Source organism: Schistocerca americana, chromosome X (genome assembly GCF_021461395.2).
Source record: "Schistocerca americana isolate TAMUIC-IGC-003095 chromosome X, iqSchAmer2.1, whole genome shotgun sequence".
Taxonomy (NCBI): domain Eukaryota; kingdom Metazoa; phylum Arthropoda; class Insecta; order Orthoptera; family Acrididae; genus Schistocerca; species Schistocerca americana.
The window spans coordinates 877,311,767-877,325,924 of NC_060130.1; the positions used below are offsets into that span (position 1 = coordinate 877,311,767).

Genomic DNA, 14,158 nt, shown 5'->3' on the forward strand with positions numbered 1-14,158 from the left:
CGGTAATGACAGTGGACACCTTTTCACATGAACCGCGTAAGTACAAATGACAGTGCTGCCAATGCACTCCCCTTTTATGCCTTGTGTAGGGATCTTTCCGTTAGCTACGCGTTTTAATGTTTGTATTTTATTCAGAGATCGATTACGGAGCTTCTTTTAAATCTGACGTTTTTGCTCCGAGATCCCATCAAGCTGTTACGAAACAGGAGAAACGAACAACTGTCTCCGTAGTAGAGCTTTACGATTATTAAAAGCATTTAGAATCCGAAACTTGAAACTTCCTGGCAGATTAAAATTGTGTGCCCGACCGAGACTCGAACTCGTGACCTTTGCCTTTCGCGGGCAAGTGCTCCACCAACTGAGCTACCGAAGCACGACTGACGCCCGGTACTCACAGCTTTACTTCTGCCAGTACCTCGTCTCCTACCTTCCAAACTTTACAGAAGCTCTCCTGCGAATCTTGCAGAACTAGCACTCCTGAAAGAAAGGATATTGCGGAGACATGGCTTAGCCACAGCCTGGGGGATGTTTCCAGAATGAGGAGAGAGGAGAGCTTCTGTAAAGTTTGGAAGGTAGGAGACGAGGTACTGGCAGAAGTAAAGCTGTGAGTAGCCGGCGTGAGTCGTGGTTCGGTAGCTCAGTTGGTAGAGCACTTGCCCGCGAAAGGCAGAGGTCCCGAGTTCGAGTCTCGGTCGGGCACACAGTTTTAATCTGCCAGCAAGTTTCGTATCAGCGCACACTCCGCTGCAGAGTGAAAATCTCATTCTGGAAACATTTGGAATTCGTTTTACAAACTGCTAACAATTACATGTGTATTTTACCATACGCGTTTCGTTTTATTCATTTAAAAATCGTCAGCTTAAAAAAATGAGCATTTCTTTTAGCACACAATATGTTTTATGAATAAAACGAAAGTTGTATGGTAAAATACATACGAATTTCCTAGTAGTTGTAAGGACGAACCTTTAATAAGTGATGGCCCACATGTTTCACTTTTGTCTGGTTGGTTGGTTGGTTGGTTTGGGGAAGGAGACCAGACAGCGAGGTCATCGGTCTCATCGGATTAGGGAAGGACGGGGAAGGAAGTCGGCCGTGCCCTTTGAAAGGAACCATCCCGGCATTTGCCTGGAGCGATTTAGGGAAATCACGGAAAACCTGAATCAGGATGGCCGAAAGCGGGATTGAACCGTCGTCCTCCCGAATGCGAGTCCAGTGTCTAACCACTGCGCCACCTCGCTCGGTTTTTGTCTGGCCATCGCTAACATAAAGAGAAGTTTGGTAATCACTCCTGCCTTGTGATTGTTTCTTTACCAGCTCAATAAATTTATAATTAATAATTACGCTATTCCGAGTACTGTTGTGTTTCATTACCACATTAATAAATGTATAATTATTCTATTCCGAGTCTTTATCTCAATCTTAACATTTGAATTATTAATGTTGTTGTACCTTCGTTCGTGAGTCAAGAATAGCCGTCGCGATTACTTCAACATAAAAAAAATATTTTATGAACATGTAGGGGAGACAGTGCACATTTGTAAAACACAAGTGAAGATACGTTGGTTGCATTCTTTTCTGTGTGAACTATACTTTATTTTATTTTATTGATAGCCGGTATACTGGCACAGATAAAAAATTGTGAAAGTATTAATGTTTCAATGTTGTCATATATATGTATACGTATGTATCGTTCATATTCTTTGATGATTGTCTGTCACGTGTCTCATAAATTCTTTGGTTCATTTTTGGTGTAGTTGTGATGATCTCTGGCTATGGTTTGAAATGTGCAGTTGATGTTTCGTATCATACTGTCATACTGTGTGATGCTTAATAAATGATTCGTTTCTAAAACAACATTTGATGATTTGTCAACAGCAATCAACAGTTTTAGTGAGGCAGGTCCATTGCCACACAAAAGATGTGCATTGTTCGTCATCTCGCTTTACATTTGATTCGTCGCTAACGCCTTTACAATACAGCATCGCGCCCCTAGTGTGAAAGCTTGTTCGTTGTTAACGAACACTTCGGGGTAAGAACTCCAAGAAAACATAACAACTTTATCGTTACTAACGACATTTTAATAAGCATCTAATAGCCTACAAGATGCAGTCCTCCCTTGAAGCACGACAATAACATAGGTGACGCACAGCTAAGAGCAAATACGGCCGAGGTCATCAGGCTTTGTTTTGAACAGTCGAGCACAACACAGTTCCGTTACACTGGTGCCAGTTTTCTTCGGCCCGTAAACACTACGACAGTCGTATGTAACTGAGCATCTCCTTTAACAAGGATCGTCTAATGCTGTATGTCGGTAGCGTTTGGCATCACAATTGGATACGAAACATTTCTGTATAACCTAAATTGCTTCATTCGCCCGTTGCAGCTACCTCTCCAAGTCCTAAAGACTGCCTTCAAACGAAGTACTGAACATAGCCAGCTTGCTTACTGTGTATCGGCTCCCATTGCCGATACTGTTCGCAGAAACATTTTCAGAGAATAAAGTTAAATCGACACCTATATAATTTCTGTGTTCTAAAAATTATTTGATTCAAAATAAATTCATGCTACGTACTTGTAACGACAAAACATTCATAATCCCAAGAAAAATTCTGTTCATATAACGACGAAAGCTAATGTACCAGTTTTGTAGTCTTCTTCATGCCATTTTGGTAGTGGACGGCATGTTGCGAATTTTGGAGTTACCTTCGACAGTCACACAGAACACACGCTTATCGCAAAGCAGATGGCCAACAGCAGGATATTGACATATGAGTGACATGTGAATCTCTACACGGACAATAGCTTGTGCGCTATGTGAAAAACTTTCGATTCAGTGCTAATGACTTGTTAGATATTTTTCTTCGTGCGCAGTCGCGTGGCATGAGAAAAAATACAAGCCAGTACTAACGTCAGTTGTTGCTTTCGAAAGAATACAGTCTCTTTTGGCTGCTCCATGTCGTCGAGCATGGAGCACAACAATTTCTTTAGTTACTTCCTATCGTCTATGAAGCGATTATGAAAGCTGTGGGCATGGAAAAAGTGTCTTGGCGCGGGACCATAGGACAACCGGGACGAAGCTTTATGAAGGAAGAAATTATTGTCACAAATTGTTAATAAGTAGAGGAAGAAGGTAGTGGATTGTCCTTGATCACCGTACTACGCCCCAAGGCACTGGGTTCAATGTAAATCCCCTCACATAATGCCATGGACAGATGCGTCAACAACCTCTATAAAGACTTCGAGGGCCTAACATTAGCACAAAAGGAAGGCAGAAACATGGGTATATGTTCAGGGTGTTTAAAAAAGTGTCAGGTATTCCTGTAGGAGGTATTATTAGTTAAAACAAGAAGAAAAGTTACTATAATGGGATGTCCAGAAACCAATAAAGCCACGCGGGGTAGCCGCGCCGTCTATGGGTGTCTTGCCATTGTTCGCGAGGCTCCCCCTGTCGGAGTTTTGTGTCCTCCCTCGGGCATAGGTGTGTGTGTGTCCTTAGTATAAGTTAGTTTAAGTTACATTAAGTAGTGTGTAAGCCTAAGGACCGATAACCTCAGCAGTTTGGTCCCATAGGAACTTACCACAAATTTCTAAAGAAAACGAATAACTGTTGAGGTATGGGTCAATCTGTCCTCTCATTCCCATCTGTCTGTTGCGTAGAAGTAGACTTATAGGTGGTGTTGCATGTGGTTACCACATATCCTGACACATCATTCAACTCTTCTTCCCGGTGAACCACGAACTCCGGAAAAAACGCTCATGGCTCCATTCGGATTGTTTAGCAGGCATTGGTTACACGCTCCAGTAACGTCTGCACATTGAGGATTAGTTGGGCATACACCAATGCGTTCAAATATCCCCATAGCTGGAAATCCAATGGTTTCAGGTCCGATGAAGGGAAGTGGGTGGTGGCGAGGGGGAGGGTTACTGGATCTCCATCGCCCCATCGCCCATGAAACATTACGGTGAGGTTCTGTCGCACGATCCTTAGAGAATGGGATAATGCCCTATTGTTCCTAAATCACAGTTGTTTCTTTTTTGCAAGGGTAACGTTCTCCAATAGAACTGATAATTCATCGCCCAATAATATCTGATGTGCAGCACCTGTTGATCTGTTTAGATAAAGTGTCTGGTCCTACGAGTCTGTCACCGAAAATTCCTGCCCATACACTGATCCTTACGCGATCCTGATACCTCACCTCCATGTTTACTCAAGGATTTGCATCTGCCCACTCGTGCGTATTGTAATAATTTACTGTGCCATTTCTTGTGAATCCTAGTTCATGTGCAAATACTACACATTACTCGTCACATGTAAAGTGGCCCATATCTCAACAAGTATTCGCTTCTGGCCATGAAGTTATAGGCACTTCTCTTCTAGTTTTGACTAAGTCGTGCATATTCAGCAAACTACTACAACATGTTAAGTCTTATACGTAATGTGGTGAAATTTAAGGAAGGAATATTAGTGATTGACAACCCGTTGCCAATGAACCACTGTCCTTGCCGCGGTACCTCAGTAATACGTATAGCCGTACTATAGGTGAAACTACATCTGAGAAGAATCTGTTGAAAGATCACACGAAGATGTGGCTCCTGGGGAGATGCAGCAGTCTTTTCAGTAACTGCAGGATCAACAGTCCTGATGACTGACTGATCTGGCTCTTGCAAAGTTGGTGCTGCGAACAGCTGAAAGCTACGGAAATTACAACTATTATGTGTCCCAAGGATAAACAACTCTAACGTACGGTTGAATGGTGATGGCATTCATTCCCCTAAAATATTCAGAAGGTAAAATAGGTCTCATTCGGATCTCAGGGCGAAAATTACTCAGGAGGATATTGTCATCAGAAAAAAAATATCGTTCTATGAGTCGGAGCATAGAATGTTAGCTTCCTTAACTTGTTACGTTAAAGAATGTAGCAAGAGAAATGGATAGGTTGATAGAATTTTTGACGAAATAAAATAAATGTTTTGTAGTCTGTATGTCAACTAGGGCCGCAAACGGTGTAGAGATTAAAATACTGTATGATGATGTAAAAAAGTTATTCAAATAATTAAGGCAGAAGAAAATTAAATTGTAATTGGGTCTGCAATGTGACACTACAGAAAGGACGAGAGGGGAAAATGATACGAGAAAATGAACTGCAGGAGAGCCAACTGGTAGAATTTTGTGCATAACACAATGTCATAATTGCTGATACTGAGATTAAGAAAATGATAGAAGGCTGTAAAGATGGAAGAGACATGCACATATCGGAATTTTTCAGATACATTACGTTATAGCAAGTCAGAGACTTCGAAACCAGATTTCAAATTTAAAAAAAAATTCAGGGATAGAGTTATGAACTGTAGACTAAAACTTAAGTAATTACAGAATGGCAGAAAATCAAGGAGATAAAACCTAGGTAAACTAAAAGAACTCGACGCTCTTGAGAGTGTCACAGGGAATATTGTACAACAATGGACTGAAACATAGGAACAGAATACAACAGAAGAACAATCGGTAGCTTTGAGAGACGAAATGGTGAAATGACCAGTGTATCAAAAAGGCAAAAAGACAAAACCCAGCAGACATTCTTGGATGTCAAAGAAAATAAATAGTTTAATAGATAAATGGATAAAATACAAAAGCACAGCAATTGAAGTAGACAAAATGGAATACAGATGTCCAAAAACTGATAGAAAGTGCAAAATGGCAAAGCAAGAATGGCTACAGGTGAAAAGTAAGTGTTGATGGCCGAAATAGAAAAGATGTAAAATGCAGATGGGTGGTACCTAGAAAAACATTTCCGATAATGAAAAAATTGTCAATAACAAACATAAATGTAAATGTTAGGAAGTATTTCCTGAATTTATTTGTCTGGAGTGTAGCCCTGTAGGGGAGTGAAACGCTGAGGGTTAACAGTTCAGACAAGAAGAAAGTAGAAACTCGTACAGCGTTGTGCTACAGGAGACTTCTGAGGATTAGATGGGAAGGCCGGATAACTAATGACGAGGTACTGAGTCAAATTTGGGAAAAAAATAAATTTATGGAACCGTTTGATTAAAAGATTATGTCGATTCAAACGACATATCCTGAGGCATCAACTAATCGCCAGTTGAGTAATGGACGGAAATGTGGGCGCAAAAAAGGGTAAAGGGGCAAAGGAATGATTACTGTAATCAGGTTCAAATGTATGTAGGTTGCAGTCGTTATGGAGAGATGAAGAGACTTGCAGAGAACAGACTATCGTGGACAGCTGCCTCAAACCAGTCTTCGGACTGAAGACCACAGCAACAATAACTCAGTTATACATTTTCCTAATCGAGTTTATTATTTTTGATAACGAAGACAGCTGTATCCTGAAACTCACCAGTCGACGCTACATTTTTGCATTCTTCGATCGTTCAGTGTCGGCATGTGGAAAACGCAGAGCCTGCTGGACGTCGGAGATGGAGTGTCCACTTGCGTCGGTCATCCAGAATCAGCCCACAATAAAACGCGCTGATTTTGATCGCCTTGCCCTTCCGCGATCGTCGCATCGAAGGTTAGAACGAGACCAAACGACGTGCCAATCAGGGGACACGCTGAATTCCTCCAGCAGTTCAAAATGGTTCAAATGGCTCTGAGCACTATGGGACTTAACATCGGTGGTCATCAGTCCCCTAGAACTTAGAACTAATTAAACCTAACTAACCTAAGGACATCACACACAACCATGCCCGAGGCAGGATTCGAACCTGCAACCGTAGCGGTCACGCGGTTCCAGACTGTAGCGCCTAGAACCACACGGCCACAGTGGCCGGCTCCTCCAGCAGTGTTCTCTCCCCAATACAGTAAGCATCTCTAACTTAATTGGTCATGACCGCCTTTAGCTGTGTACACTTAATCATATTTTAATTAGTAATACGATGACCTAACAATTGTTATAGGGCCTTGACTCACAGTTTGTTTCAGTGTTTATAGGGTTTTCTCCATGTATCTCGCTTTAAAGCTCCTCTAGTCAACTAGGGGTGCCCACACACTAATTTTGGTTGTAAAGCCTGAGAACTGCCATTTGGCTATCTTTAGTAGACATAAGGTAGTAACAGGTAAAGCTTTTGGCTCTTCTTCGGTGTGGTACTAGGAGGGGTAGGGTGACAGGCCCATCGCACCGGTCGCCTTTTATCCCCAGTAACGATTCTCGGTAATAATCTGATAGTAGGCTGAGTGGATCTGGGACCGTCCTGGGAGGTCTGGAACGAAGAAACATCCCCGTCCTCTCCAGGATTGAACCCGACCCCTGCAGGATCGGACTCTACTGCTCTACCTGGTGTTTTTTGTCGTCATTTTGTTCGTCATTGTTCTCGGCATTTGATCTGGGCAGACGTCACATGACACCCCTTTAAGTTTATCGTTGGATACTTCACTCATGCTAAGCTATCGTGCCGGCGCCTGCTAGACCACCACGGCTACGACACAGGGTAGACACAGAAACAATTTCCAGTCTAATTAATAACCACACTATTTTAGCATCCGATCATATTAAATTTCTGGATATGTGGCTATACATTCGAAAGACATGGCAAAGGTATATCAACAAACTGTAGCTTAAGCTGTATAGGAGAATTAACATCCGAGAAGCTTTGCCTGGCACTGACTGGGAGCTGAGCCTACGACGCTCTTACATCTGTAAAAACAGTTAATTAGGAGGAAGATGGAATATGGCTGCACGTTATATGACTCGGTTCCTGCGACACGACTGAAGGATCTAAACCGGAGGTAGTCAATCCTTTTTACCTACCGTCCACTTTTGTATCTCTGTTAGTAGTAAAATTTTCCAACCACCAACCTATCCACAGTAATGGGTATTTGTAATGTAGAGAAATAACTTTACTTTACAATTATAACGCGGACTTACAACAATATAATAATAATTACTTTCCAAACAATTTACCATAAAATTTTTTGAAACCTAATGAAAATATCCTTAACATCCCTACCACATACTGCCCATTATGAAAAGTGGGACGCTCACCAGCCGGTGGTAGGGACGAGATAGACCACCACTGGTCTAGACCATATACAATCAGCAGCTCTAAATATTTCTGGAGGCTATAATGGGATAGTGCCCGTATCTGTCATGCAAGCAATTGGCAGTTTCTCCACTGCTTACGAGACGAAAGCTGTTACATGGTCGATACGTATTGAGAATTAGAGTCTCTATAAATCGTCCATTACTTTGGAAATTACCTCGATTACCAAATCTGATAAAAGCTAAGTCCTACGGGAAGAAGAAACCCTAACCCGTGCTATCAGTATTATATAGTCTGAGGAAATCCTGGAACATCCGACACCCAAACCTCAGGCTACTAGAGAAACTATTGTCAAGGTGTCACAGAGTCCGGACACGGCTGTCTTCCTGAGACCCTTGCACGGTCAGGACGCCAAAAAGGGTTCATGAAATCTTCACGAATACGATGAAACCAGATAAGGAGAAGATAAGGGTTAACAAAGTTAAAGCAACAAAAAATGTTGTTATCTACATCTACATCTACATCTATACTCCGCGAGCCACCTTACGGTGTGTGGCGGAGGGTACTTATTGTACCACTATCTGATCCCCCCTTCCCTGTTCCATTCACGAATTGTGCGTGGGAAGAACGACTGCTTGTAAGTCTCCGTATTTGCTCTAATTTCTCGGATCTTTTCGTTGTGATCATTACGCGAGATATATGTGGGCGGTAGTAATATGTTGCCCATCTCTTCCCGGAATGTGCTCTCTCGTAATTTCGATAATAAACCTCTCCGTATTGCGTAACGCCTTTCTTGAAGTGTCCGCCACTGGAGCTTGTTCAGCATCTCCGTAACGCTCTCGCGCTGACTAAATGTCCCCATGACGAATCGCGCTGCTTTTCGCTGGATCATGTCTATCTCTTCTATTAATCCAACCTGGTAAGGGTCCCATACTGATGAGCAATACTCAAGAATCGGACGAACAAGCGTTTTGTAAGCTACTTCTTTCGTCGATGAGTCACATTTTCTTAGAATTCTTCCTATGAATCTCAACCTGGCGCCTGCTTTTCCCACTATTTGTTTTATGTGATCATTCCACTTCAGATCGCTCCGGATAGTAACTCCTAAGTATTTTACGGTCGTTACCGCTTCCAATGATTTACCACCTATGGCATAATCGTACTGGAATGGATTTCTGCCCCTATGTATGCGCATTATATTACATTTATCTACGTTTAGGGAAAGGTGCCAGCTGTCGCACCATGCATTAATCCTCTGCAGGTCCTCCTGGAGTACGTACGAGTCTTATAGTAGAAGTTGCAACAGAAGAAGATAAAAATAAAATATTAAATAACCAAAAACTTTGCAAGGCTGTTAAGTGCGAACCACCGAAAAAGAAGAATCTCCTTGTAATAATGTATGACATTCCAGTCACCTTAGACCAAAATGAGATATACGAAACTATAAGATTACAAAACGTTGACGATATGAGTACCGAAGAATTTAAGAATGCATTCAAGTTAAGGTTCAGAACTGGACCTGTGGAGCGAGACGTGGTACACCACGTCGCCGAAGTTTCGGGAAGTATGCGGAGAAAGCTTACGGCTATGGGCAAATTGTACATTGGATTCCATGCTACAAATGTGCGGGACTACTTGGTGGTGCCTCGCTGCCATAATTGTGGAGACCTAGATCACATACACAAGTACTGTGGTCGGAAGCCGGCTTGCTCCAGGTATGGAGCGGAAGACCACATAAAGAAAATTGTGTCAAACGTGGAATTTGCATTCCCTGTACGAAGAGGGGCAAAAAGACATGCAACGCCACTGGAAGGAACTGCCCCACGTACAGGATGTTGGAGCAGAGGTTAATATCTAGAACTGATTGTTACTGAGGCCACAACTGCACACAAAGCGAAAATTCCCGTGCAAAAGGAGAAGGGATGCTGAAAGGGTTGTAAGGTTTAAGCAATTTTTGAGAATGGTCGCAGAAGGCTGAGCAGGAAGGGTGGAGATGGTGGACGCTTGCGTTCAGATTGACCCTTGCGAACGAGAGGCCGCTCTCTCTCCCTATTGCCGGGGCTACAGATTGCCAGAAGATCGGGCAAGGCAAGATTGGCGTCCTGTTTAGTGGGCCGACCGGTGTTTGTGCAGGGGAACACTGTACCAGAACAACCGGTACAAATTAATGCTGTTAGTAGCACGAATATCGACACAACACTAAGTCAATCAGCAGTTAAAAGATTAGAAGTAGATTCCGTCAGAATCTATCCTAATCTCGAATACTCGATGCAGTTATCCCGCCTGGAGAAGCTGGCTGTCTTGGCCACAGCTCTGAGACATGTGGTGCGTGCGCAAAGTCACCTTCTCGGCCATGGAGGCTGTTGACAGGATACAGTTGAAGACTATGAATCTCCCCACTGACTTCGGTGCCCTGCGTGACCTAGTGAAGAAGGTTTTCGAGAAACGTAACGAATCATTTGATCTTGATGAAATTATAATCAGTCAGCCCTGTCTAATGAAAGAACCGTATTTGACTGGAGAAAAAACTTTTCGGAATCTTACATACATACGTATTTTCCATGACAATAGGAATACATATAGGATAGCTAAACACAGACAGTAGTAGGCTGGTCATGCAGGAGCTTCGGAGGGTGGTGGAGATGAGCCTTGATGTGCTCTGTCTTCAGGAGCCATACTCTCTTGAGGGGAAGGTAGCATTTGCGGCCGTTAACTGGAAAGTAGTAAGTTTCGGTGATGACCCGAAAGCCACCCTCTTGGTAGTAAACAGAGCTCTGAGAATTGCAGTGTTATCACACTTGTCAGATGATCGCTGCAATGTCGTGGAGCTCCAGTCATTGGTAGGCATCACATATCTAGACAACATGTACTTTCAGGACAGAATAGACATAGGCATATTCCTTGATCAACTGGTACAGATAACGACGGCGCTGAGGGGGCGCAAGATTGTTGTGGTGCCGGATGTAAACGCTAAATCCCCCCTATGGCACAGTGGCACTCTGGTTGAAAGAAGAGGGAAAATGGAAGAAACTGTCATGGCCCTCCAGCTCCTCATCGCCAATAGACCAGGAACCCCCCCCCCCCCTCCCACCTACACTGGGGGAGGGAGTGAGGGCACTAACATTGACATAATACTAATGTCACCAAATTTAGCTGGAAATATTAAAAATTGGATGGTTAGAGACTGGGTCACCACAAGCGACCATAATTTAATCACTTTCACACTTTCTGATAGAGTGTGCCGCTGGGACAGAGGGAGGGAAGTGCAGCTATGATTGGGGACGGCTAGCAAGAGAGTTTGACGCCCCGACGTGGCCAGAAGGTGATGAAGACGTCGACAGACACACAGAAGAACTGGTCAGTGCACTTACTAGGGCAGTGAGGGCAGCAGTTCCAACCAGGAGGCGAGCCGTTCCGGCCTCTCGGTCGCCATGGTCTGCAGAGCTAGGGCAGATGCGTCAGTCTGTCAGGAGGGCGAGGAAGTATTACCAGCGAAATGTCATCTGGGAAGAGAAACAGCGATGGTTACAAATATACCAAGAAGCCAAGAATCAGTTCCAAAAGGAGCTGAGGACAGTTAGGCTCCAAATCTGGGAAATGTATGTGTTGAGCCAATTGGTTACCACCCCTGGGGCGTCCCTAACATGCTTGTTAGGGAAAAAATCCGGTCACCTACGGTGCTGTCCACCGTCAGGGACGGGAACTGGGTGACAGGATCCTGGCAGGATCGGTCCTGGGGCCACTCTTTTGGGACATAAACATGGAGACTCTCCTGGACAGCTTGGAGAGCAGTGTAGATGTGCTAGAGGCGGTAGCCTACGTGGACGACCTCCTCCTCCTGGTAGATGGCCGCAGCTGCGAAGATATAGAACCCAAGGTACAGAGGGCAATGACCATCTTGACACAATGGAGCCAAAAAACCAAATCTTGGGAAGCACCCAACAAGTCAGCTCACTTGTTATTAAAGGGTCAGATAGTCAGTAATCCAACTGTAGGAATCGAGGGCTCACCAGTTACTCGGCGGCGAGAGGCCGCCGGCCGCTGTGGCCGAGTAGCTCTAGGCGCTTCAGTCCGGAACCGCGCGACTGCTACGGTCGCAGGTTCGAATCCTGCCTCTGGCATGGATGTATGTGATGTCCTTAAGTTAGTTAGGTTTAAGTAGTTCTAAGTTCTAGGGGACTGATGACCTCAGATGTTAATTCCCATAGTGCTCAGAGCCATTTGAACCACTTGACGAGAGGCCCCATACCTGGGTGTTGTCATGGGTGAAAAATGGAGTTTCGCCCAGTGAATCGACAGTGACCCAGAGGTCGTTAGAAGTACTAAATAACTTAATTGTCATTGGGCATAAACCCACACAGTTAATAAAGTTGTACCACAACACCATTTTAACCTTCATAGTGGGTTACGGGTCAGGAGTTCGGGCACACGGGCTCATGCCTGCCATGGCCGTGAGGAGGTTGCAGTGAAACATGCTGTTGCGTTCAGTGGGGGAATATACACTCCTGGAAATGGAAAAAAGAACACATTGACACCGGTGTGTCAGACCCACCATACTTGCTCCGGACACTGCGAGAGGGCTGTACAAGCAATGATCACACGCACGGCACAGCGGACACACCAGGAACCGCGGTGTTGGCCGTCGAATGGCGCTAGCTGCGCAGCATTTGTGCACCGCCGCCGTCAGTGTCAGCCAGTTTGCCGTGGCATACGGAGCTCCATCGCAGTCTTTAACACTGGTAGCATGCCGCGACAGCGTGGACGTGAACCGTATGTGCAGTTGACGGACTTTGAGCGAGGGCGTATAGTGGGCATGCGGGAGGCCGGGTGGACGTACCGCCGAATTGCTCAACACGTGGGGCGTGAGGTCTCCACAGTACATCGATATTGTCGCCAGTGGTCGGCGGAAGGTGCACGTGCCCGTCGACCTGGGACCGGACCGCAGCGACGCACGGATGCACGCCAAGTCCGTAGGATCCTACGCAGTGCCGTAGGGGACCGCACCGCCACTTCCCAGCAAATTAGGGACACTGTTGCTCCTGGGGTATCGGCGAGGACCATTCGCAACCGTCCCCATGAAGCTGGGCTACGGTCCCGCACACCGTTAGGCCGTCTTCCGCTCACGCCCCAACATCGTGCAGCCCGCCTCCAGTGGTGTCGCGACAGGCGTGAATGGAGGGACGGATGGAGACGTGTCGTCTTCAGCGATGAGAGTCGCTTCTGCCTTGGTGCCAATGATGGTCGTATGCGTGTTTGGCGCCGTGCAGGTGAGCGCCACAATCAGGACTGCATACGACCGAGGCACACAGGGCCAACACCCGGCATCATGGTGTGGGGAGCAATGTCCTACACTGGCCGTACACCACTGGTGATCGTCGAGGGGACACTGAAGAGTGCGCGGTACATCCAAACCGTTATCGAACCCATCGTTCAACCATTCCTAGACCGGCAAGGGAACTTGCTGTTCCAACAGGACAATGCACGTCCGCATGTATCCCGTGCCACCCAACGTGCTCTAGAAGGTGTAAGTCAACTACCCTGGCCAGCAAGATCTCCGGATCTGTCCCCCATTGAGCATGTTTGGGACTGGATGAAGCGTCGTCTCACGCGGTCTGCACGTCCAGCACGAACGCTGGTCCAACTGAGGCGCCAGGTGGAAATGGCATGGCAAGCCGTTCCACAGGACTACATCCAGCATCTCTACGATCGTCTCCATGGGAGAATAGCAGCCTGCATTGCTGCGAAAGGTGGATATACACTGTACTAGTGCCGACATTGTGCATGCTCTGTTGCCTGTGTCTATGTGCCTGTGGTTCTGTCAGTGTGATCATGTGATGTATCTGACCCCAGGAATGTGTCAATAGTGTTTCCCCTTCCTGGGACAATGAATTCACGGTGTTCTTATTTCAATTTCCAGGAGTGTAGAACATCTTGTGGGAGGCCATTGCTGGTACATATAGGGCTTTGTCCCTTGAACATAAAAATAAGGGAGCAGGCAGCATGGTGCTGGGTGAGGAAAGGCAAATTCGACAAGACTGAACAAATTTTGGGGGTTCACGTAGGGGACAAGTTTGCGATCAAAAGAAGGGGGAGAACTCTGGCAGGAATACTGGGACAACGAAGGTACTGGAAGAAGGACTCACCAGTTGCTGCCTAATATCAG

General features: G+C 45.3%; 1 non-coding gene across 1 annotated transcript; it reads left to right on the forward strand.

The window, feature by feature from the left end:
- Positions 1 to 626: 626 nt before the first annotated feature.
- On the forward strand, positions 627 to 701 carry Trnas-cga. Its single transcript has one exon. It is a non-coding gene; the product is annotated as a tRNA-Ser (tRNA).
- The last annotated feature ends 13,457 nt before the right edge of the window (positions 702 to 14,158 follow it).